Source organism: Sceloporus undulatus, chromosome 3, assembly GCF_019175285.1.
Source record: "Sceloporus undulatus isolate JIND9_A2432 ecotype Alabama chromosome 3, SceUnd_v1.1, whole genome shotgun sequence".
Lineage (NCBI taxonomy): Eukaryota > Metazoa > Chordata > Lepidosauria > Squamata > Phrynosomatidae > Sceloporus > Sceloporus undulatus.
This window is the reverse complement of record NC_056524.1, coordinates 8,919,951-8,946,171: the sequence shown is the minus strand read 5'-3', so window position 1 is coordinate 8,946,171 and position 26,221 is coordinate 8,919,951. Positions and strand designations below refer to the sequence as shown.

General features: G+C 41.4%; 1 protein-coding gene across 11 annotated transcripts in view; it reads left to right on the top strand.

Annotated features, from left to right (window-relative positions):
* Positions 1–26,221, top strand: part of TENM4 (teneurin transmembrane protein 4) — an 840,211-nt gene that overhangs the window by 266,306 nt on the left and 547,684 nt on the right. For all 11 annotated transcript variants that reach the window (XM_042456125.1, XM_042456124.1, XM_042456133.1 and 8 more), the window contains exon 2: positions 2,970–3,076. The gene's annotated coding sequence lies outside the window, so the exon portion shown is untranslated. The remainder of the gene's footprint in view (positions 1–2,969; positions 3,077–26,221) is intronic.

Below are 26,221 nucleotides of genomic sequence, written 5' to 3'. Positions count from 1 at the left end.
GGGGGGGGGTCCAGACTAAGTGCCACCATTATAATGGGTCTTGGCACATGCCATTCATTATATTTATTAACGAAAGGGGGTTCCGGACCCCACGGACACACACACACTCCAGCTATGTCACTGAGCATAAAGATATAACATTAATTACTTAAAATCTAAATTGTTCAGGCCATGGTATTTCTGATTTCTGTGTATGTGTGGGAAAGCTGGAGAGTGGAGAAAACTGACACAAAGGACATTGTTGAAATGTGGTGCTGGAGGAGAGTAGTATTGACATCATGGACTAATAAAAAGACAAATGAATGGATCTTGGAGCAAATGAAACCTGAACTCTTTTTAGAAGCCAAGATCACTAAATTGAGGCTATTGTACTTTGGACATCTTCTTAGACCATATGACTCATTGGAAAAGAAAATAAGACTCAGTACAGTGGAGGGCAGTAGGAAAAGAGAGAGATCATAAAACAGGTGGATTGATTCAATCAAGGAGACCATAACTATAAGTTTTAAAGACCTGAACTAGACAGTTGATGATCTAGGCTTTTGGAGGTCATTCATTGAAAGGGTTGCCATATACCAAAGTTGACTTGATGACAAACATGTCCTGGGGGTGTGTGTTGTGGCTTGGGGCAAACTTTATGACCCTGTTGTACACATTTGCTTTCTCCTTTATCATTCATCCTTGGAAATCCTTTCTTCAGCTAAACCTTTGACCTCAGTGGCGTCCTTCCATCCAGTTCTAGTGTCCTCACCTCATCCTTATTAAGGATAACAAGGCAAAGCTCTCACTCCCATTATATCTTCGCTAGTCAAACAACTGAACTACTGTCTTCTCAAAAAAGAAAATCCCCCACAAGAAAATAAAGGAGGGAATTTGGACTGATTTAGGAAGACAGGGACCCTGTCGCTGCTCCTAGGGCAAGCTTAATGCTGAGGCACTCCTAGGTTATAGAAAGAAAATCTACGGCTTTCTGCTCTAAGGCATGGATGTTCCTTCAGACAGCTGGAGCCTCTCACTTATTCTTAGTCAGCTGCCTCTAATGATTTGCTCCCTTGCAATTTTTTTTTTTAGATCAAGGTCAAGTTCTCCTGCTTGGCCCAAAAGCCTCCAGTTTATGCTGATCTCTGCATTTCTCTGTTTGAAAACGATAGTAATAATAACAATGATAATGATACACTTTAACCAGTACAGTATCTGAAAATGGCTGTGTGTTTCTTCTTCAGAGCCAGGAAGGAGTCTGTCCTTCCTTCCTTCCTTCCTTCCTTCCTTCCTTCCTTCCTTCCTTCCTTCCTTCCTTCCTTCCTCCTAATTAATGTGTAAATTTTGTACGTGTTTTAACCTCCTTGGAAAAAGATTTACCAAGAGACATTATTGTTAGTTTGGGTTAGAGGTGTGAGAAATACTTGTTAATATTTTTTGTTCCCCCCCCCCCAAAAAAAAAGAGGGGTTCCAGTGGAAAATGAGAACAGCCTTAAGATTCTTTGCCCTTTGGGTGTATACTGAGGCAAGTTCATTTGCAGAAAAAGTACTTTCCTTTGCAAAATAAATACATATTTTAATATGGCTGCCTTCTGCTTGGAACGTATGTCTTCATAAATGATCTTACATGTACGCAAAATTGAATTGGTGAGTTTGGCAACATCCATATTGACCAAGAGATTGTCATGGCATGGCAATATTAGGCCACCTATTGTGCACTAATAGCTACTAAAGTGACTACCTGAATGTGCAGTGAACACCAATTAGGGATACATAAACTGGCTTTAATTCAACACCTGCTTAGTGTAGTGTAATGATCCACATGTGGATCTTATGCTAGGCTGACCCATCTACTTGAAAGACCTGAAGCTGCTTTACATAGGCATTCTTGTTTCAACGAAGCAGGCAAGATCAGAGAAGGTCTGGCAACACTCCCATACCTGAATGCACAATAGTGACATAAGCGCTGAGATCTGCTGGATCCTCTGAACACCTCAGCATTTATGTAATCATCATACCTCTGGCAGCGGGAAGAAGAGATTGCCAGACATTTCTCTAATTGTGCCTGTTCACATTGCAGCATGGAAAGCTTGTATAGATAGTTTCATGGCTTTAAAGTAGGTTAGAAGGGTTGGAAGAGGGGACAAGAATACCTACTTCTGTAGCACTGAAAAAAGACATCCACACATATAAGGCACACTTAAGCATATGGCTATCCCTACCTGAATTTTGGCCATGGGATAGGAAGTGCCAGAGTACAATAGGACTGCCCTGATGTACAAGTGTCCAGTGTACATCTGAAGCTGTCCACGTACATCAGAAGTGCCTAATGCACATCAGACATGCATGATTGTAATCAGAAGTGTCGAGTGTGCATCAGAAGTGCCTAGGATACACCAGAAATCTCAATATGCATCAGACGTGTCTGGTGCACATCAAATGTATCTAATGTGCATTGGAACACTCTGTGTGTGTGTGTGTGCGCGCGTGCAGAAAAAACCCCAAATATAAATAGCAGGCGTATTGTATTTACTCTGTAGGAATCCATGTCTCTACACAGTTTGTGTAGCTCTTATGTAAATTGAATGATTTATTAAATGATTCATTCAATCTACATTCATTCAATTTAATTTGCATGAACACAGAGATCCTTGCATAGAAAAAAAAACCCCATCATTTTCCTGCAAGTATTTTATGTGCAAAAACTACCCCATAACTTTGCACAAGGATCAGTATATTTTCTGAAAAATACAAATGTTCTGCCAAAAACATGTTTTCTGTGCAAAGAAGACACATATATCTTCAAACAATAAATTTCCCCTGATAAAGTGCAGTTGATCAGTGGTGCTCAAAACCTTCACAGAAAACCTCTGAAGCAAATTGCTGATTTTTTTGTCTTGTAATGGGGAGGGGGGGAGATAAGTGAAGATGTACTTCTCTACATCTGGTGGCCAAATGCACATGACATGATTATTGGTTTTCTTTTTCAGAGTGGTGTTCCATGCTTCCTTTGAAAAAGGAAGATCAAATGATACCAAGAAAGGATCTGTGGAATTGAGGCTCACTTCTGTTCCTGAGTCCACTGTAATGGAGCCAGGTATCAAAATTTTTCTTGAATCTGCATTGCTATAGACATTTCTTTGCTATAAGAAGCTTTGGATTTCTATACATCTCTGAGTAGCATTCAGGAGTAATGTGAAATTATAGCAGTTTCATTTTAGAGTGGAGTATTAGGTGATTACCAGTCAGCTCTCAACTTCTGCAGCAGTTAGGGGCATAGGAACCCTGCAAAAGTGGTGCACTTCCCCCAACCCCAAGAGTACATGTCTCTAGGCATTCCTAGGTTCTCCATCATGATTTTATGGTCAACTTCTGGTGAAGGTTGACCATAGAATTGTGCTGGAAGACCTACAAATGCCTAGAGACAGCACTGGAGGCAGAAGCAAATACAATAATCTGTGAATAATCAAATCCATGAATGCTTAACCCCAAAATGTGAAGGGATGACTGTACTTAGGATCCATTTGCAATTCAGTGGTCACTTAGTATCTGCTGAGGTTTGGTTCCAGGCCCCCATGTGGATACCAAAACCTATGGATGATCAAGTTCTATTAAATACAATGGCATAGTAAATTGGTGTCAATGAATATTTTAATGCCATGGATGGTTAAAACTGTGGATAAAGAATCCATGAATAAAGAGGACTGACTGAATGAAAAAGGAGGATATGATTTCTAACCAAATGCAGCTCCCAGAAGCCCTTTCACACTACATAATTATACTATTACCATTTCACTTTAGCTGCCATGTTCGCATCCCAAGGAATGCTTGCCGTTTAGAGGAAGGCTTTTGGAATTCTCAGCAAAAGAGCTTGATTGCTTTCTCAGACTAGAAACCCCAGGATTCCACAGGATGCAGCAACACCTGTTAAAGTGGAATCATAGTACAGTACTATAATTGTGTAATGGAAACAGCCCACCCACCCCCCAGCCAATGCTGATGATATCTTTTAAGTTGTTCGATGCCTTACTTCTAGTCCACTACTTCACTAGGTAAATATATTTTGTAGCACCTGATATCTGATATTTCTATAAAGGGGATTGGATCTTTGTGCAGGGGCCCTTTCACAGTATACAACTATAGTACATTGATTTTCATGACTCCATCCAATTGAATCTTGGAGTTTCTAGTTTGGTGAGGGACTTGAGCTCTCTGGCTGAAATTTCTGAAGACAACTCCCTGAAACCTTCATCCTATAATTTTGTACTGTGAAAGGATCCTGTGTGTAGTTTTAAAGGGCCTGCTCTTGTATGTGTATTGGACTATAGTTGCAGTAGTCTTTTGTGGGTTTTGGGGGCTATGTGACCATGTTCTAGAAGAATTTATTATGGATGTATTTTCAGCATCTGTGGCTGGCATCTTCAGAGAATGCCATTCAGCATTCAGCATACTCTGAAGATGCCAGCCACAGATGATGGCGAAACATCAGGAATAAACTTTTCTAGAACATGGCCACATATCCCGAAAAAACCACAAAAAACTATGGATGCTGGCTATGAAAGCCTTCAACTTCACTCTTGGGAATGGTAGAGATCAACCTGAGACCTCCTGCTGCAAAACGTTTGACCTATAGTTTATCCCCATTGCATTTGATGGGAAACACCTTTTTTGGTGGAGAACCTGGAAAATCAAAATAATATTTGGAAGAATCAAGGGGTCATGCATTAAGGGATCTCTATCAATTATGTGAGAATGTAGGAAATTTAAATTTTTGGATTACAGTTCTCAAAACCCTATCACCAAGAGGGGGTTTGGGGGTGTCATAGTTTCCAAAGAAGTCACATTTCCAAGCTCTGGCTCCAATTACAGCAAATGGAAACCTTCCATTAAGAGTAGGGTGTTTTATTTGTGTGAATTCCAATATGAACTGACACATTCCGCACCTCTTGGACTAATGTGTGAGTTGGAGCATGTTTATCTACTAAGATTTCCAAAGCTCTGACTGTTGTGTGACAGCTCAAAAATAATCCCATTTCTATATTTTTAAATTTGGCGTTAAAATATATTTAGAAGTAGGTCATATGAGAGAAAATTAGTTGTGAAATACATATGTAAGTACACATTTTGTGGGGAGCTTTGGGAAAGAACAGATCAAATGGACTTAAGCAATGAGATCCTAGATGGCCATGCTTAGCACTGTAGTTCTACACATGGAACTCTGCTATGACTCCACTGTCTCCAGTCCAAGGATCATCTTATCAATTCAACAGCCTCTTTCCAATGGCTGTTCTGTTTCTGGTGAACACCAGGGGGGTGGTGATGATGGTGATCATTCATTGCTATTATACTCCACCCTTTCCCCAGTTCTGGACTCAAGGCATTTTACAGCAGATTAAAAACCATAGTTAAAATTTGGAAAAAATACAAAAGGTAAAAAGTGATTAACTCTCAAAATAAATTAAAGCCATCAACAAAATGCTGAGAGATTCCAGGAAATATTTCAGAGTCAAGTACACATCATGTGGATCTCCAAAATAAAATTGAAAATCACATGTTCAAAATCTGGGACTGGCAGCCTGATTTGTCCACATGTCTTTTGTTGTTGTTTCTTATCTCCCCTCCCTATAAATTGAGGCAGGGAATGACAAATTAAAAAGCCAACAATGTATGGCAAGAATACCACAGATAGGAGACAGAGACAACAGGGAGCTGTTTCACACTCTTTACAAAGCTTGAAAAAGTTACTTTTTCAGATTACAACTCCCCCCCCCCCAATCCCACATGCTGGTTGACGATTTGGGGTATACTTGCTTTAAAGTAACTTTCCCCAGTTCTTCCTGCCTCTGATATCTGAGAAGAGGGGTGGGAAATCATGCTATTATTGTTGTTGTGTGCCTTCAAGTGATTTCTGACTTGTGGTGACCCTAAAGTGAAGCTATCACCAGGTTTTCATGCCAAGTTTCTTCAGAGGGGTTTTGCTGTTTTCATCCTCTGAGGCTGAGGGAGTGTGAATTGCCAAGCGCATCCAGTGGGGATCTATGGTTTCCAGAGTTGTTGAAACCACTACATCATGGGGAATCATAGCAATACCAATAGCATTTATATTTCTATATTGCTTCATAGTGAACTCAGCACTCTCTAAGCGAATTACAATCTGTAAGCCAATTGCCCTTGACAAGCTGGGTACTCATTTTACTGACCTACGAAAGGATGGAAGACTGAGTCAACCTGGAGCCCTCTGGGATCAAACTCACAACGTTGTGGCTGCAGTACTGGCATTTATCCACTGCGCCACCAGGGAGAATTATGCAGCCATCCATATGTCGTTGGACTGCAATTTCCAACATTCCCTCCCATAGGCTATGCTGTCTAGGGCTACTGGGAATTGCAGTTTATCAACCTGTGGAGGGCTGTATGCTTCTCACTCCCTGCTTTAAAGTGAAAACACCATTCTGAACTGGGTCGCCTTGCATTGTCTCAGCAAGGCCAGTTTGATGCACTTACAATATGCTCTGGCACAGAGGTGAAAATGCAAATATTAAAGCAATGGTATCCAGATGTTGAAAGCTGGATGTTGCATGGTCCAGAAACCATTGTCGTAAATGCTCTGTCCTTTGTTGATGTTGTTAGTAAAACAAGCTAATGGTAATCATTATTTACCTGTTCCTTGTCCTCCCAGCAGTGTTGTGCAGCATAGCTATGTATGGGCAATTAGAATTAATGTGAACAGCACTTATAAACTGAATGCCTAGTTTATTTCCAAATGGGAAGGTCAACATCATTATCCTTGGAGGATTCAATTACTAAATCTTGTAGAATTGCAGTGCTTTACTGCTTTCTTCTTAATCACATCAAGCTCTGCATAAGATTGTTATTTTGTGTGTCTCTGTTTATTTTGGGTTTTGCTTTGTGAGAGGGTTTTCTTTATGTTGTTGTTTGCAAACAGAATTGAAGCCCAAGTCTTCTGTAATGTCGCCAATAACGCTGGTCTTTGAACAGTGAAAATTGGCCTTTTGTCTTCCTCTTAAATGGTTCTGGTATTTAAAGGGTGTCTAAGGAAACGAAGTCTCTTGTAAAATGGTAAAGAGAGATGGAGAAAGGATCTGCAGGCAATGATTTCTTCAAATTCCCGTCTTAGATGGTCAGTGTGAACCTTCACACATCGGGACTAATTGCTCTAAATTTTCTTATCTGTGTGTTCACAACATCTCTGAGTTTCAGAGGCAGACAAGTCTTTTAATCATTAATAACAACAACAAGTTTATTTATATCCAGCCTTTCCCCCCAAATTGAGACTCAAGAGATCTTACACATTAAAACGATTACAATTAAAAGCATACAAAAGGTCACTGTTAAAACAGAATTAAACTATTAAGCTTATTAAAAAAATATACACTCAAAAAGATTTTAAAAGTTAAAATATAAATTTAAAATAGTCCCACACTTAACCATCCCTTGGAGTGTGGTGGAGTCTCCTTCTTTGGAAGTTTTTAAACAGAGGCTGGATGGCCATCTGTCAGAGGTGCTTTGATACTGTGTTCCTGCATGCTTGGGAGTGGGACTGGATGGCCCTTGGGATCTCTTCCAATTCTATGATTCTGTGATTTTAATCTTTTGTTAAAAGCCTTCAGTTCTAAAAGCCCACCTGAATGAAAAAGTCTTTGTCTGCGCAGAGAAGGAAAGCAAGGAGGGGGCCATTCTAGCCTCCCATGGGAGGGAATTTCAGAGTATAGTGGCAGTCACCAAGAAGACCCTCTCTTGTGTTCCCACCAACCAGACCTGTGAAGGTAGTAGAACTGAGGGAAGGCCCTCTCCAGGTAGGTTTATATTGGGTGATACAGTCTACCCTAAACACCCCCAGATGCTGCACCCACGCTTCAGAAATAATCCAGTTTAACACCAGGTTTCACTATCATGATGCAATACTATGTAATTCTTTGTGAGCCATTTAGCGTTTTCAGACAAAGAGCTCTGGTGCCACAACTGACTACAAATCTCAGAATTCCATTGTATTGAGCCATGACAGTTAAAGTGGTAGCAGCCTAGATTATTTCTGCAGTGTGGATGCAACTAGAGACATACGGGAAGGGGGAAAGGATTACATTTTTGTAAAATGATCATCTTGATAAGGATAATACAGGTTGAATCTCCCTCATTTAGAATTTTGAAATATTCCACAAACCAAAACCTTTTCCATGGGTGGCTGAGATAGTGACACCTTTGCTTTCTGGTGTTTCAATGTACACAAACTCCGTTTCATAAAAAAAACATTGGCGGGTTACAAACCGCGCATACTAGGGTTAGGAAGGGCCGTATTAGGGTTAGGAAGGTTCTTACCTTCCTCATGGCCCTTCCTCCCAGTACGTGTGGAGCGCATCGTAAATGGCGGTGCCCATCCACATGGGTGCCGCCATTTTGATATCTTGGACGCTGTGCATCCAGACGTGTCACGGCGGAAGTGACACCGCGAGGGCGCGCTCTGCCACTCGCGGCGCCACTTCCGTGTTTCGAAAAGGAGTGCCATTTCGGCGCTCCTTTTTCGCTGCACGGGAAAGCCTCGTGGTCTGGCCGCTGGGGCTTCCCTACACAGCGAATGGCGGTGGCGGGAAAATGGCCCCTTGAAGGCCGTTTGTAACCCGCCATTGTATTAAAATTAACTTCAGTCTATATGTATAAGTTGTATATGAAACATAAGTGCATTTTCTGTTTAGCTCATCTCCAAAATACTTCATTATGTGCTTATATGCAAATACAGTAGTCCTTTCATATCCATGGGGGCTCTGATCCTGACCCCCATCCCCCATGAATAAGAAAAAACATAGGACCTTAAGTCCTGTTGTTTTCTATGGGGGTGCAATGTGTGTGCAGCCACTGGTCTGGGCATGTGAATGCACCTCCATTAAAACCAGCAGGGCTTGCCATCCTCAGAAGCTCAAATCCATGACTGGCAAACCTGCAGATAACAAGAACTCACTGTACAGGTATTCCAAAATCCCCCAAATCCCAGTTCCCAAACACTTCTGGTCCCAAGCATTTCAGATAAGGGAGACTGAACCGGCATTTATCAAGACAATAAATGGGAACCACATCTCATGAAACAACAACAATGTTTATTTATAACAGCCTTTCACCAAAGGGCGGAACACCAGCCATTTATTTGCAAAAACAAAACCCTCACAAAACAAAACTTCTAAGATCTTGTTAGTGACAGGTATGCAAGTGTCATTTATGCTCTTTTTGAATGGGATGTTCTCTAGCCCAATGTATCCTGTCCAAAACTCGCCACTTCCCCTGTATCTGTCATGGTTGGAGTAGCTTCACCACCACCATTGCTGCTACATACTGGTAGGAAGTACATGGGAGAGGCAATTCAGACAATACAAATGTGGGTGGTTTGGGCTTTTAGGGGAAGGGGAAGGAGGTTGCACTCTGTGAGTTAACCCTAGTTCAACCCTACCAGTCAAGAACAGCTACTTCTTCATTGTTTGAACTGTCTCTCCTCCACCTATCCATTCTCCATCAGTAAGCAGCAGAGGCCTCTCCTGGGGCTTTGGGTGGAGGACATGAAACAGAGTGGGCACAACATTATGGTCCACCTGCATAGTGTATGATCTCAAATTCTGCTGAATTTTAACCTGTGTCCTGAGACAGCTCAATAGCATGCATTGCAATTGCAAATGTTGCATTGCAACACAGCTGGGCTGGGTTTTTCTTTCGTAGCTGCTCAAAAACTACTGCCTGCAAGCACAGATGTATGCTAGGCTATAAGTCAAATTCCTTTACACCAAGGCTTATTCCTATAGGGTTTCTATGTGGCTATGCCAGTGGTAATAATTGTTGGTCTGCCTCCTGCTGTTCATTCCAACTAATGTAGATTCATTCAATCAATGGGATTTCCTTACCTAGTGACTCACCGCTCAGTAATTGATTCCAGGATCTATTGTAGTTGGGACTAAAGGATAGGATCCAGGCCATCATCACTGCTCATCACCATCTTTCAGAACCCATTCCAATTATGCAAAGCAGACCAAAATAAAGATTCTAATTTGAATAACACAACCATGAAGAGCCTATTGCTTGTAAAGTCGAAGGCTTTCATGGTCGGCATCCATAGTTTTTTGTGGGTTTTTCAGGCTATGTGGCCATGTTCCAGAAAAGTTTCCTCCTATTGCTTGGTCTGTGCTGTCTTTCTGTAGCACTCTAAAGCATCAGAAGAGCCTGACTATTGGATGTTTCCCCTGTGTTCTGAAGCAAAACAACAGAGCCAAAACATTGTACGATCCACTGACTGGGTAGCTTTGCTCATAGACCAGTTAAAAGTTTAGAGTTCCTGCCCCTTTGAGCGGAGAGGGGAAGATGTTTGGCTCCTGCTTACCTGGAAGGAGAGATCTCTTTTCTTCCATCTTGAAATCCCATGAAACCTGGTTTTATCCCCATGTTACAAGTGAGCAAGACCTACATTTTTTTCTGAACTTTTCTTTGAATACCTCTCTGCCATCCCGCACCCCCCATAGATTTGCTTCCACTTCAAAGTGAAACTTTCATCTCTCTCTAGATAGGCTTATGTGTGACTGCTGTCACTTTTATTTTATAACAAAAATTTGGTGACACATCCACGAGCCCCCAGGGGTTCACTCTTGGGGGCTTTATGACATCTCCCAAATCCACAGGCAGTGACTTCATGCAAAATCAAATCCATCACTTTTCTGTTTGATCTTCAGTTTTCCCTGATGGGTTTAGACAAAGCTAACACACAAAGGACTTGTGAAAATAATGCAGAAGAACATTTCGAAAGGTAAAGAAGGAATTCTGATGAGAATGTCTAGGGATGAAAGTTTGTAACTCTGAAGTTCAACTCCACCAGACCTGTATTTACCTAATCTACTACGATCTCTCTGTATCTCTTAGATGGAGCTTCAGGCTGTACCTTTAGGGGTTCCATTCTTTACCTCTGATTTTCTCCATATCAGTTTCTCAGTGTATGCCATGGTACCACTGCCTACTATGGGAGATTCTGAGTCCAAGTTCCTTTTGGGCTCTGACCATAAACTCATATGACATGAAAGCGCACCCTTGATTTCATCCTATGTTCCTTCTAACTGCAGGTTGCAAAGAAGGTTCCAGTATCATGGATAAACTGACCTTCATTGACTTGTAGAACTTGAAATTACCCTAAGGTAAACCAGTAATCCAAACCCCTGCCAATATAGGAATTTACAGCTAATATTTGCCTGCCAGGTGTCCATCTAACCTTTGTTTGAAGGATAATCCACCACCTTCCAAGGTAGTCCATTCCACTCTTACCACCAAGTTCTCTGTAATAAAATTTCAGAAAACCTCTTCCCAATTATTAATCTTTTCTTTGAGGTGGGGGAAGAAGAAAGTAGGAATAGAAAACGTAACCAAAATTATCTGAAAAATGGTAAAAGGAAACGTGTGTTCGGCATGTTGAAAAACCCTGATGGAAAGACTCTTGCATTGATGGGAATCTTCACAATTCAGGATTTATTCTACATAAAATTCGCACATGGTTGTTTTGTGTCAGAAATAGCAGTTTCTGCGCAGATCATAATATTTCTACACAGAAGTATTATTTCTTGCACTGGAAAAGCTGCACAGAAAATACTCTAATTGGGGACTTATTCTCCACAAAATTTGTAAGTTGTTGATTTGCACAGAAAACAGCATTTTGTGCACAAGAAGTAGTATTTTCTACACAGGTGATAATATTTACAAATGGGATGGGATGGAGATAAAGCCTTCTCCTGAAGATCTTCAAAGACCGACATGCTCATTGGTTCTCAGCCTTTTGGCTAAAGTCAAGTTGGTGGTACTGTACAAGAGGATTTAGGCATATGTGAAATGGTTACATTTGTAGAACTCTGCTTACGTAACCATGAACTGAATGTCTCAGTTGCACAAGGAACAACTGTGTATGACACAAACAGGATTCCAGCCAAGATCTTTCTGACCAATACATAAATCCATTCAGATAACCAAGTGCCTATCTATATGCTGTGGTGAGTTGCCATTTTGGCAAACAGTCATCTCTAGGGAATTGTATTTTTGTGAGTTGCAAACTGTTGCTGGAGCTTCACAGCAAAGGTGGATATTATTCAGCAGAAAGATGTCCTTCACTTAAACTGATTTTTAAACTGGAGCTTGTTCATGCAAAAATATCAGACATCCTATTTTTCATGCAAAACAACTCTCCAGGATGTCCATAGCAGCAAACATTTGTAAAACATCTCTCTTCCTTTCTTTCGGAAGCTTCCGATAAAGGAGCAAGGGCCATAGCTTTGCATGCCGTACACTTTGCATACGAATGGCCAAACTTTCATTCTCTGGCACCTCTAGCATACAAGATATTAGGCTATAAGAGAGCAGATGCTGAGCCATAACCTCAGTGTCAGACAACTGGGCAGGATGTGCCAAGCTTCTGATTCAACACAAGGCAGCTTTATATGCAGTTTCAGTATCATAGTTACAGCCTTATGCATACTTAGATGGAAATAATTAATAGTCCCAGTTAGAGCAGGGCTACTGAATCAAGAGAAACCTATTAAGCCGACATTTCCATCAATGTAATGGGCCCACTCCATTTGAGAATAATTGGATCTAGCCTTCTGTGAACTCTTTTTGAGACATTATGTTTACACTCCATCTACATGACCAAATATCAGTGTTTGCTCAGCTAAAATCTGATTTTGAAAGCCATTAACAAGCAGTGGTTGAAGAAATTTGGTTCCCTCTATTCAGTTTAGGGTGCTTGGACAGATCTTGCCCCAGATACACTGCTCACTGAGGTGAAGATGGTAGCCATCCCACTGCGTATACTACAGCCATTTGGACTGTAGGTTGAATCATTGTCTACACTGATAGTGTGTGACTATCCTCTTGTTGTTCTGTGCCTTCACGTCAACTCCAACTTATAGCAACCTTATCATAGGGTTTTCTTGCCAAGATTTATTCTGAGGAGGTTTGCCCTTGCCTTCTTTCATAGCTGAGAGAGCATTACTTGTCCAAGGTCATCCAGTGGGTTTCCATGACTGAGCGGTGATTTGAACCCTGGTTTCTTGGTCTTAACTCATCTCTCTAACCACTATATCATGCTGGCTCTCTAGAGTATCCTTAAAACTGCCTGAATCCAGCAGGCTAGACTCAGAACTTGGAAAGTTACTTTTCACAAGCATGTAATGTGTTCCATTACTTGTGTACAGAGTTTAGAAAGCAACAGCTTCCCGTTACTCTTTATGATGATGAAAAGTAACCCTGTTGAATTATTTGTTAACCTGCTCATTACCTTTCCATCCCTCCTGCTGCTGCTGCTGCTGCTGCTGCTTCTTCTTCTTCTTCTTCTTCTTCTTCTTCTTCTTCTTCTTCTTTTTGAAGTGGGGAAACCCTTAGGCTTGGCAAGAGAAGAACATAAAACTTAGAAATTCCTGTTGAAATGTCTTTAAGAGTAACCTTTGAGAATAAGTAGGAACTGATTAAAGTGACTTTGCTCCTACATGTTGCATTGCTTTTACAACGGAACTTGATTGTATCTTTGCTGCCCCCTGAGATAACTAGTTGCAGACAAAAGTGTTACCTACAATTTCTTACTTCCAAGTTCTTGCTATGGATGCATCTGCGTTGCAAAATTAATGCAGTTTGACACCACATTAATTGCCATGGCTCAGTGCTATGCAATCCCAGGATTTGTTGTTTGTTGTGGCACCAGAATAGCACCAAACTACAAATCCCAGAATTCCATAGCACTTACCCATTAAAGCAGTGTCAAAGTGCATTAATTCTGCACTGCAGATGAAGCCTATGTTAGAAAGTACAGGATAAGCGCTTATATACTCTCTGAATTGCTGCTGCCTCCCAGATCTCATGTCTGAGGTACACCCAGCCCTTTCTCAGGCATCCAGCTGGATTAGTCTACGATTGGGACATGCAGATCAGAGAGTTACAAGCAAACCTGGTTCATCATCCTAAGGCAAATAGGAAAAGAAAGCTCAGCAGTTGGACTCCAAACCTGAAAAATGGTTGCACCATTCCCAATGGAATGGGATGAGTAGCTTTTATATTTTTGGACACTGGAGAGCCATTATTTTGGAGACCTGTGTTTGAAACCTTAAATCCCTTGGACTCAAGGCTGAATTAACCTTTGCACTAAACACTGCACAGAGTAAGAGCTCCCCATAAATTGGGACACTCTGGTGGCTTCATTAGATGGTTGATGCCATTCAGTGGTGACCTTTATCTGTTCGTTTTCTGTAGCAAGATGTCCACTTGATAGTGGGTAGGTTTCAGAAAAAGGACTTCTGTAAATTCAAGCAGACCTTTCTCAGCCTTTTCCCTTGTTTCCACCTCTCTCTTCTCAAAGACCAGTTAGCACTTTTTCTGTGCACTGATATATAAGCTTCCTCTTCTTGTTAGCAAACCTCCTACCATAAGCCTCGACTCCATCTTGTTCCTGCTTCATTTGCTCCATTGCCTTTCCAAACTTTGTACTCCTTCTGCATCCCATCTTACTGATTCTTCTCAGCTCCACCCTGCATGTTTGGATCAACTTTCTTGGAAACAAAGATGCACCTAGCTCCCAAATGATTGTGCATTCATCCCATCACAAAAGTTACACTTCAGCCTGACTCCTTCCCTTAAAACAACCCCTGCCTATTCCAATGCTTGACTAGCAGAGCCTGCGATGTGATATTGGACCTCTGCAGGGGAGGGATGGAGTTGCAGGCTACAATTATAATGCCAACGGCCCCATTCCCACTGGCTTATAACACGGATCAGGATGCAAATCATGGGTGCAGCGTTCCCATTTGAGCGTGCATTCGATCCACATTGCTCTGATATCGTTCCCATTGGAATTCGGATCTGACTCCCATGTGATCGAATTATCCTGAAAAAACCCGAAACAATGGTTGATAAAGCAGTTTAATTTAACAGCGCATTTTTAGCGAGTTTTCCTGTGCCTCTCGAATCTGATTCGCAGCATACGAATGGGAACGACAAGGGTGTCTGATTCCGGAACTTGGGGATGGGCGGAGCAGTGCTCAAGTTGCTGGCCTGGGGGTGTCACCCACTTTGTTCCCTTTCCTGCATTACTGGCCATTTCCCCCATTCACATAGCCTTTCCCCCGGTGGAGTGGGAAGCAGGGTAAGGCAATTGCGCTACATTGACCTCCAAACACAGTAAACACATTACTCCCCCTGCTCCACATTCATAGACCGACGTGTGAGGAGACCCATTGAACACCATTTTAACTATTATTTTTCTTTTCCCCCTTTTTTGCCTGTGCCTGAGCGCCTGAGCAGCAGATCGGCTTTGCATTACATGTCTGCTTGATCGCCCCCCCAGACAGCCCAGGGAGCAAGGGGGAGGCAAAGGGATTTGGGGGGAATAGAGTCTCCTTCTCTCTTTCCCAGAGGAACTATGGGAAGACACAGAAGAGCCGGGGAGGCAAAGGGATTTGAGGGGAATAGAGGCTCCCTTTTCCCTTTCCCAGAGGGGAAAAGCGCCTAAGTGACTGATTGGATGTGATGTCAAGCGCTTAGGCGCTTGATTGACAACTGCTTTTTAAAAAAAAAGATTCCGGAAGGGCAATGGAAATGGGGAGCAAAATAACTCACTTCAGATTACCACAGGGAAAATACCAATGGGAACAAAAACAGGGATTAAAAAAACGGGTCTGTTTGCACCCGTTTTTAATGGGAACGATGGGTCAGATTCGATTACGACTCGGGGGGAAAAACCGAGTCAGAATCGCAGTGATATACATCACGTTATATTCCCAGTGGGAATGGCCCCTGCATTTCTTTCAGTAATATTCCTTTTGTTGTCAACTTATTAGTATCAGTTTAAGGCAAGCATTTGATGAGATGTTATGGACCAATGTTTAACAGTGGATTTCTGCCAATTTCTTATGTCTATAAATTGTGCTTTGGGGGCAGGTATCATTTCATATTGTATTATTGTTTTCACCTTTCTTAACTTTTGTATATTTTTTCAGCAAAATACCCGGAGACCTTTTCCTTTTAAGGCATCTGGGAAACTGTTTTTTTTTTTGGGGGGGGGGGGGGTGATTTCAGTGGGAACTGCACTGGGTTTCATCATCCTTTTAATTTTTTTGACCTGCTTACAGTTGCAAGTACACTATTAAAACTACTCTGGATTCATATTACATGCTGTCAAAAGCTTTCTTGGTCAGCCAGGCTTTGCCAATCAAGGCTCCAGGAAGAGTTATTGGCTGGCATTCTGTACTGTAGTTATAGATTTGTAATCTAGAGTTCTGGATCTATAACTGCTCTGTATTCTGTAAGAGTACATAGTCACAATTGTGGTGCTATTATCACAATCGAAATGCTTCCACCATCCACCTTAACAACCAGCAGCCACATCAAATGATGTTCAGCTGTTGATCAAGGCAGAAGGCGGATGATGTTTCCAGACGTCTCCCACCAGCAAGCAGGGTTGTGATAAACAGAAGCAAGTGACAAGTCCTTGTCTCAGCCTTGATTGCTGGTGAAGAGGAAATAGAAAATCCTCCTCCTTGCCCCCCACCATCAGAACTGAATGTATCTCCTTCACCCAATGCAGCTGCCGGCTATTAAGGTGGGCTTTGGGGAGCTGGCCCAGGAGATATTACTTAGTTATGCATACATAATTAAGTAGTGGATGTTGAATATCACTGAAATTTTTCTGCTTTGGTCAGACCTCATTAGACCTCATTTGGTCAGAATACTATGTCAAGTTCTGGGCACCACAATTCAAGAAGGATGTGGACAAGCTGGAACGCCTTCAGAGGAGGGGAACCAGAATGGTGAAAACCATGCCCTGTGAGACTCAGTTTAGGGAGCTGAATACGTTTGACCTAGGGAAGAGAAGGTTGAGTTGACATGATAGCCATGTTTAAATATTTGAAGGGATGTTGTATTGAAGATGGAGCAAGCTTGTTTTCTGTTGCTCCAGAGACTAGGATGCAAAGCAATGGATGCAAACTACAGGAAAAGAGATTTCACCTAAACGTTAAGAAGAGCTTCCTAATGGTAGGAGCTATTGGACAGTGCCTCAGAAAATGGTGACATTTCCTTCTTTATGATATTTAAACAGTGTCTGGATGACCATCTGTCAGGAGTGCTTTGACTGTGTATTCCTGCATGACAAGAATTTGGACTAGATGGCTCCTGGGGCCTCTTTCAGTTCTATGATTCAATGAGTCCATGATTTGCTGTGCTGGTTCTTTATTGAAGAGAATGTTCTATATATGTGGATTGGTTTTGTTCAAGTCTCCCCACTGTGCAGCTGAAGAGTAATTCCTCTTCAAGGACTATACTCTGGAAATAATGTTTTCCCTCTTTCATCTCTCTGTAGCCTGTGGCAGTCAATCAACCACCTACATCCTAAATGGGTTGAGTAAACCTAGGTTTACAATCTTTTGCACTGATAGTGTGAGCAAGGAACTTCCAAAAGGATCTTTTAGTTTCTGGTGCTGGGCAGCAAACTCTTACTTTACAGAAGAGAGTAAGAATGCATGTGAATATCTGGAGGAGAAGGGGAAACAGAAAATGCTAATAGTAACTCCTGCTTCCTATGTTTTTTTATAATGTCATATGAAGAATGTATCACTATATATGGATGTGAAAGCTGGAAGGAAAAGATATTTCATAGAAGGAAAATCAAGTCATCTGAGATGTGGTGCTGGAGAAGAGTGCTGAGGATACTGTGGACAGCCAAAAAGACAAATAAATAGGTCCTATAACAGATCAAGCCTGAACTTCCCTTGAAGGCTAGGATGTCTAGATTGAGGCTGTCATATTTTGGACACATCATGAAGAGACATGACTCACTAAAAAAAAGTCTGTTGTGAGTTCAACAGTGGAAAAGACTGTCTCAGAGGGTGGTTGATTCTCCTTTTGAGATCTTTAAACAGAGGTTGTATAGCCATCTTTTGGGATTGTTTACTTGTGTATTCCTTCATGGCAAATGGTTCTTGTGGTCCCTTCCAACTCGATAACAGTTTAGACCATTGGTTCCCAATCTTTTCTATACCGTGCACCTTTAGGAAATGTTTGACTAATGTTTACATCCACTACAATAAGTAATATCCCATTTGAAGATGAAGAAGGCTAAGTTCTAATTTTTGAACCACAAATTGAACCACATACAATATTGCAGGTGAATAAATTGACCTTTAAAAATAAGCCTTTAATTCAGTGCATAAAATTGAGCAATTAGATTCTAATTTGTTTAGAAAAAAATGAGTGATGATTTATGACTCATAACTCAAGGACACAAATCACACTATGTCATACCCCTTGAAATTTCATCCGTGGATATGTGGGCACCCCAAGCTTTCAAGAGAGAAAAAAAAGATCAATTATGAATTGTAGGGTCTGTAGGAAAAGCCACTCACACAGGAAAGGGATTCGCTATTGCAGTCTGAGCCTGTCAGGACTCCATACTACAGTTATCAATATGCAGAACTGCTTTATCGACAAATGTTTCCACTGGCATCAGATAGCAGAATAAGGCGAGAATAAAACATCAGTCCACAAGGGGAATAATTTGTTTGAATGGATACTTCCATTGGGGGTAGGGAACTGTTTAGGCAGCCTCCATGACCTGTGCAACTAGAGCCAATTTTTTTCCCAAACCTCTGTAACTGTTCAAGCTGCACAGAGGCCAGTTGAGACAAACATTGTCTCTGTGTGAACCAAGCCTGAGATAAGCTTTTAACTCCCAGAGAATTCACAACCTCAAGTTGGCAGTTTTTCATGTTTACATATAGTGCTGTTTTATAAGTTACTGGGTCCTGTCTCTGGTGTTTTAAAAATTCATTTTGCAGGGGGGAAAGTACTGGCAGTAGCAATCCTAGCTGGACTAAATACTTGAAAATAAGAGTTCTTGGCTGTATATGGTGGTTGTCCTGGAGCAACTCCGAGGCCTGGACCAAGGCAGATGGACTGGAGGGAGGACTTGGCTTCTTGGAGCTAGCCTGCCTCTCTCTCCCTCAAGATGGTGGATGATTAATTCTGTCCTTGCTTACCTTAAATGGAGCTTCTGATAAATTTTCATTTTAAAAATTGGTAATCTGGCTGCATCTCTTGCACCTATAGCACCTTAATCCCATTTATGAAGGCTGCTCTATATTTGTTTATATTATTGTTGTTGTTGTTGTTATTATTATTATTAGTCAAGTGTATGCATATAGAGTGACTCTTTCCTCTTTCATATGCTAGTGCCATCGGGCATTGCCATGTGTTGAATAATTCTTTGTGCCCTATAACATTTAAATCAAAGCTCATACTTGTGTTTTTTTATATGCAGACATAATATAAATCGAACTTGAAAGGTGGAAAAAAAAATAAGAGTGCTTGCTCACCACATACTTTATCTGAAAGTAAAAAAGCCAGCTCTTTCGTACACCACTGAAGAAATAGAAACTAGGGGGTATCTAAGGTTGGCAGTTTAGGATCATCTCAGGCCTGGAGGATTCTGAGCCAAAACCTAAAACCTGAAGGCCCCTGGTGGTGTCATAAATGTTATGCATTAAGTATCCAGTGTGATGTAGTGGTCTGAATGTTGCACTACAACTCGGAGGGACCAGTGTTGGAATCCCCACTTGGCCATGAAAACCCATGGGGTATCATGTGAAAGCCAAAATGATGAAAGGTCTGGAAACCATGGCCTATGAAGAGCAGCTTAGGGAGCTAGGTATGTTTAGCCTGGAGAAGAGAAGGGTAAGAGGTGACATGATATCCATGTTTAAATATTTGAGGGGAAGCAAGCTTGTTTTCTGCTGTTCCAGAGACTAGGACCCAGAGCAATTAATGCAAGCTACAGGAAAAAAAGGTTCCAGCTCAACATTACGAAGAACAACCTGACAGCAGGAGCTGTTCCACAGTGGAACACATTCCCTTGGAGTGTGGTGGAGTCTCCTTTTTTGAAGTTTTTGAACAGAGGCTGGATTCCCATCTCTTGGGGGTGCTTTGATACTGGGTTCTTACATGGCAGGGTGTTGGACTGGATGGTCCTTGTGGTCTCTTCCAACTCTATGATTGTATGATCTTGGGAAGTCACACTCTCTTGGCCCCATTATACATGGTGTGAAGAAATTAGATAGGGAAGCTTTATTGCTTCTCTCATAATTCCAGAACCCAAAGGAACTATCTATTGAAGCTGGATAGTGGGGAAATTGCAGGACACATAAAAGGAGGTGTTTGTTCATATAGCACCCAGTTAAATTATCCCTCCTATGTGAATTCTTCAAGTGGAAGGACGTGGACAGTAGCATAGTTGGGCTCTTTCTGGTAGCCTTTTGCAACAAATAACCATAACATCCTGTTGTTTTGACATGGAAGCTGCCCATCTCTTGCAGCGTCCATTCAGAGGCATACCTTTGTTAATAAAGGTGCTGACAATGGAGATTTTTAGACCTGGAAAAAAGTCAGGAATCCTGGCAAAGTTACATGATCACCCTGAAGACTTTCAGACACATTGTGCATATCCAGGATTTCTCCCATGAAGATCCAGGAATGCTCCAGGAACAAACCATTCACAGGGAAGTCCCAAAAATGGTTTTCTTGCTGGAGCATTCCTGGTTCTTCCTGTGATATGTCTTGGATAAGCACAACATCATCTGAAAATCTTCAACAAGATTGTGCAACAATCCCTGGAGTATGCCTATTTCTTGCCCGATTTCCCCCAGTTTGATAATCTCCTATGAAGTCCCTCTTACAAAGTATTTTTCCACCTACTTGGTCTTCCTTTCTTCCTCATCCTCTGTATAGCTGGACATTTTTAGCCTCATCAGCACTGGGAAAATGGTGACTGAAGAAGAGCTAGAGACACAGAGACTTTAAATGTCAGGGTGCAGCTATGTGTCTGCAACAAACAATGCAATAAAGTTTGATTTGGAGAAGAAAGGGATTCTACTTTATCCAATCCTACTGTAGCTGTGTGTGCCACCCTACAACAATCAAGGTAAAGAGCAGATTCTTTCACTTAGCATGTGTGAAGAGCAAAATGAAAAGAAAAAGAGAGCAGATAAGCCTGTCTCACCGTTTACACACAGCATGTGTGTTGTTGTTTTTTAAAGCATAGATCTACTTGGTTTATTTTGGAAGTAGCTTTCAAGGGGTCTCTAGAAGGTTTACAAGGATTACTTATGAAAACATGCTGGGGTAGCTCTATTGGCCATTTAGTAAATTCAAACAAAAATCCAACAAACCATGATACCTTTATTGGCCAACCAATATTCACAATATACTTGTTGCAAGCTTTTGAAGCTCCACTGGTTTCTTCATCAGGAAGATGTTACATACCAAACAGGAGAAAAATTAGAGATGTTAGTAAGATGTCTGCATTTCACTGTTTCTGTCCTTAGTTACAATAGTATGGAGAGGGTATCTTTAGCAGGCTGGCCCCTCCTCCTCTGGCCATGCGGCAATTGGGCAAAATCCAGGGAATGTAAAGTCCATTTGCATCTCAACAAGGATTCCTCTTTTGTGGTCCAATATGTCTCTATTCCTGTGAGGCCACCGGCCTTTTTGTAGGCAGAGGACAATGGATTCCTCAAGAAATCTCCATGTTTTTGCATCAGGAACAGTTTGGTAGGTGTTGGGGTAAAACATGCAATCCGGCCCAAATTTAAGAAGAAGAAAAAATTGTTTTACCTTGGTTGAAGGTCCCAGTCTGCTGGCTCACTCTTCAGGATTCCCCTGTTGCCACTACAGTGTGGTATCTCACAATCCAGAAAACTATGCTTATACTTTTGTTTACCTGTCTTTTCACATATGCATATTTTTAGTCTGAGAAAAACCATTGCTGAAACAGCAGTTCTTCTTTTTTGTGTTGCAGGAACCAATTCTCGTTCTTTCCATGTTAGTGCTGCCTCTGGTATGAACGTTTCAGTTAAAAAAGCAGTGGCTAGGAATTACTTAGTTAACTGTAACACACCTGTAACCCTTCTGTCTCCCTTTACAGCACTTTCAAAGGGCTACCCCATACCAATCTGTGCAAGGAAAGAAATGCAGCAAAAATTGAGAAGTGGGTGAGGGGCAGTTTGGTAAGAATCAACAATCCAGCATAGGAAGAGACAGTGTTCTAATTTATTTTGACATGTATGGTTCAGCTTTAATTATTTATGACATTGCTATGGAAGACTGTTTGCAGATCCCTTCAGCATATTGCAATAGCAATGGTTTTGTGCAGAAGAAGGCTGGAAGAAGGCATGGAGAGCAGGGCAGGGTCGTCCTCCATATAGAATTGTACCGTGAGACATGAAAAGCAGACATGAAATATCTTTCAATGTCCTGCTGACTTGCAAGAACAGGGATTGTAATTCCTCTGTGCTCCCTATTCCTGAACAACATTGTTATGCTGGAAATACAGCTCTGATATCTCCTGACCCTGGAGACATGCAAGTGGTTTTTGCTGTAATTCCCATGTATTTTCAATGTGGCATTGGTGCATGTGAATAGGGAGCATTGGGGACTTGTGCTTCCTGTGTCTTTATGTAGCAGGAGAGTCTCTGAAGTGGCTTTTAGTCCGGTCATTTACCAAATATAGCCACCTGCGACCTGGCCATTCAAACCCCTCTGGAGAAGCAAGAAGAGCTCCAGAGAATTGTGAGAGGGAATCTCTTGGGTAGGGGAACAGGGAACAGAAAAAACTTTCTTTCAAAGAATGATAACAGACTACCAGGGCTATCTAATCCAATCCCCTGACATTCTGAAATTTGCTACTAAAACATTCCAAAAAGGTGGCTATGGATCTCAGTTTAAATACCATCAAGGAAAGAGAGCAAATACTACCTCTGAGGCAGTCTATTCCACTGCCAAGGACCTCTTACAGTTCAGAAGTTATTCTTAATGTTTTGGTGGAATCTCTGTTCTTATCATTTGAATCCAGAGTAATTCCTTAAACCCACGCACAGGATAAAAGTTGGATTTCTTAGCCAGGTTAATTTCTCATTGTCCAGCTCTTACAACCATACATAGAAATTGGAAATACAGTGGTATAGACAATTGTTTCTTTGGTGTTTAATACTGGGCTTGCCCCTTTGTGCATCATTGCAATTCACTAGTATGGTTTATTTATTGGGTAGCAATTTAGCTCCATCATCATAAACACATCATATCCTCTGAAGCAGTTTCCATGTTTCCACATATTAAATGTCTACATTCATGCAAGAATTGATTTACTTTAAGCTTTTTCCTAGATATGAAAAATAAAAATAAGTAAGCATTCTGTGGAGCAAACTATGGGAATTTTAAATATTCAATATCACAACAATTATGTCTTCCATTGGAGATTCTGGGAGGTGTACTCCCCAAAATATAACTTTCCCAAACACTGGATATTTTCAAATCAGCTCAGACCTGCAGGTTTCAAGGACCCATGTGTGAATTTGAAAAGAAACGGTCATGTTAAGAAAGGCTATTTTTCAGAATCTGGCATATCTAAGCATCAGGCTCAGTCTGGTTTTAATGGAAAGCACAGTAGCCAAGAGATACCATGAAACTAAGGAAAATAAAATCCCTTCTTGGGTATTGATATAGATATAGTCAAGCAACATATATTTCATTCCTTCATTCTCATAAAAAGAACCTTATAATTATATTTAACAACACCCGAAGTGCTTGTCATTTCACATTTTACTAACCAAGTATCAAATCTTGAATGTGTCCCTTCAAGTAGGAAATTCATGGGCCCCCTAGTGTGGACTGGGATTAAACATTAGAATAGCAGAACAAAACAAATTACTTAAGGCTGTCAGATGAAATCTCTAGAACAGGTTCCAGACCCCAGAGGAGGCAAAATGCATGCAAATGGAAGAAGACCCCATCAAAAGACTATATCTTTGAGGTGTCTGGACACACTACGTCAATCTGTTTGCAGTTCTCTTTCAACAAAGCCTTTGCTGATATACATAGACATCTGTCACCTACAGCCAAAGGACTGACTGTTTGGTTCACATGCATATGTGATTTCAGCCTTGCCTCTCCACATACCTCCATGGATCATGGCCCTCACCACATCTACCTCTTTATGTACTTATCACATTAGTCTCTAAGGAAGCTGGTACACATCTGTATCCTCACAGCTAACCCAGTCAGCACACCTATAAAATACAGTCTTTGGTGGCATTGCTTAGTCCAGAGAATCAATCAGAAGGGATTTGGAATGGCACTTTTCAATTATTATGTCTTCAAAATCCAGTCCCACTTTTTAAATTTCACAGAGAAATGTTTCGATTTTTTTCCTAAAGGAAGAGACGATAACAATAGACTTATTAACACAAAAAGCCCTCCAAATTCTCTAATTATCATAAAGCTATTGAGTTTCATTTCTTTTATGGAGATGGCTTTATGGAAATGGAGAGAGGCGTCTGCCTTGCTTCTGCACTGGTTATGAAAAAGCTGTGTTTGGAGAATTCAGATCAGGTTTTTCTTTGATGGCATTCAGCACTCAAACCTTAGAAGAGGCACTGTTTTCATCAGTCCCCCACCCCACTTTCTCCCCATCTGTCTTCCCCAACCTAACAATGCATTTTAAACTGCTTCCCAATTGCCTAGCTATTTACAGTTTCACAGAGAGGAAATGGCTTGAGGGAACTATCCACCTTTTATGCTCAGAACATCAAAATGAAATGCCAAATGGGAAGATGAATTTGGCACAAGATGGTGGAGAAGAATAGGCATGTGGTATACGATGTGTAAATTTCATTACTGTGGGTTGTGGATGGGCAAGGGCAGTTGTGTTTAGGGGTCCACAATTTTATTGGCAATATGCATCAATATAAAAGATGAAGAGCATACAGTGGTAACTGGTTGCTCCCATGTTAGCGGGGCAGTGAATCCACTCCAAGTTTTAGACCAGACATTAAAGGAGCTATCCAGGGTGCTGAAGCTCTGCTGAGGAGGGCAGTCAGTACCATGAAGAAGTTCAGACTAAAGCCAAGAGCAGATGCACCAACTCAATGAAGTGGAAGCCACCTGCCACACTGGTACCATGGGAACAGTGGTGATTGTATCACACATTAGCCACTAGCCTACATCAGGGGTATTTAACATACATTTCCATGTGGATAGTTACATATTGACCTGAGCTATGCAACCCTCATGCTAAATGCTCATTTAATATTATTGCACAATACAGTTGCCATGATTGCCACATTCACTGCATGCAGTAGTATACAAACTCGGTGCAGCATTCATAGCTTCAATCTTTGACATAATGTTCAGCTGGAAATGGAACATCCTGTTTCTAATCAAAGAAACTGATGGACATGTTCATCATCAGCTGACACATATTCAGAAGAAAGCAATAATAGAATCATAGAGTTGGAAGAGACCACCAGGGCCATCCAGTCTAACCCCCTGCCATGCAGAAAGACGCAATCAAAGAACCTCCAATAGATGGCCATCCAGCCTCAGTTTAAAAACCTGCAAAGAAGGAAACTCCACCATGCTCCATAGTAGCATATTCTACTCTCAAACAGCTCTTACCATCAGGAAATTCTTCCTAATATTGAGGTGGAATCTCTTTTTCCATAGTTTGAATCCATTGCTCTATGGCCTAGTTTCTGGGGCAGCAAAAAACAACTTAGCTCCTTCTTCCATATGACACCTTTTCATATATTTAAACATGGCTGTCATGTCACCTCTTAACCTTCTTTTCCCCAAATCTGACATACCCAACTCCCTAAGCTGCTCCTCATATGGCATCATTTTGGTCACCCTCTAGAATGGTAAAGGTCTGGAAACCAAATCTATGAGGAATGGCTTAGGGAGCCAAGTAAGGTTACTTGGCACCCTAAGTCTAACTGTTCCATATTGACTCAACATAGAACAGTTCATTCAATGGTTCTATTCTATTTCTGACTGCAAATTGTGCAAAGTCTCCAGATTCCAGGAAACTGACCCAACCAAACTGTGATTGCTAATGTCCTTAATTCTCTGGCATTCTGTGATCCTATGGCTGCATCCACACTGGAGAAGTAACCGAGTTTGGCACCGCTTTAATTTGTCTGGCTCAAGGCTATGGAATTCTGGGAGTTGGAGTTTGTTGTGGGGCCCAGTGTGGAGCAGAGCTCCAGGCCCCACAACAAACTCCAACTCCCAGAATTCCATAGCCGTGAGCCAGAACAGTTAACGCAGTGCCAAACTGGGTTATTTCCCCAGTGTGGATGCAGCCAAAGATTCTAAATTTCCCCCCAATTCCCTTCTTGTTCAGCAT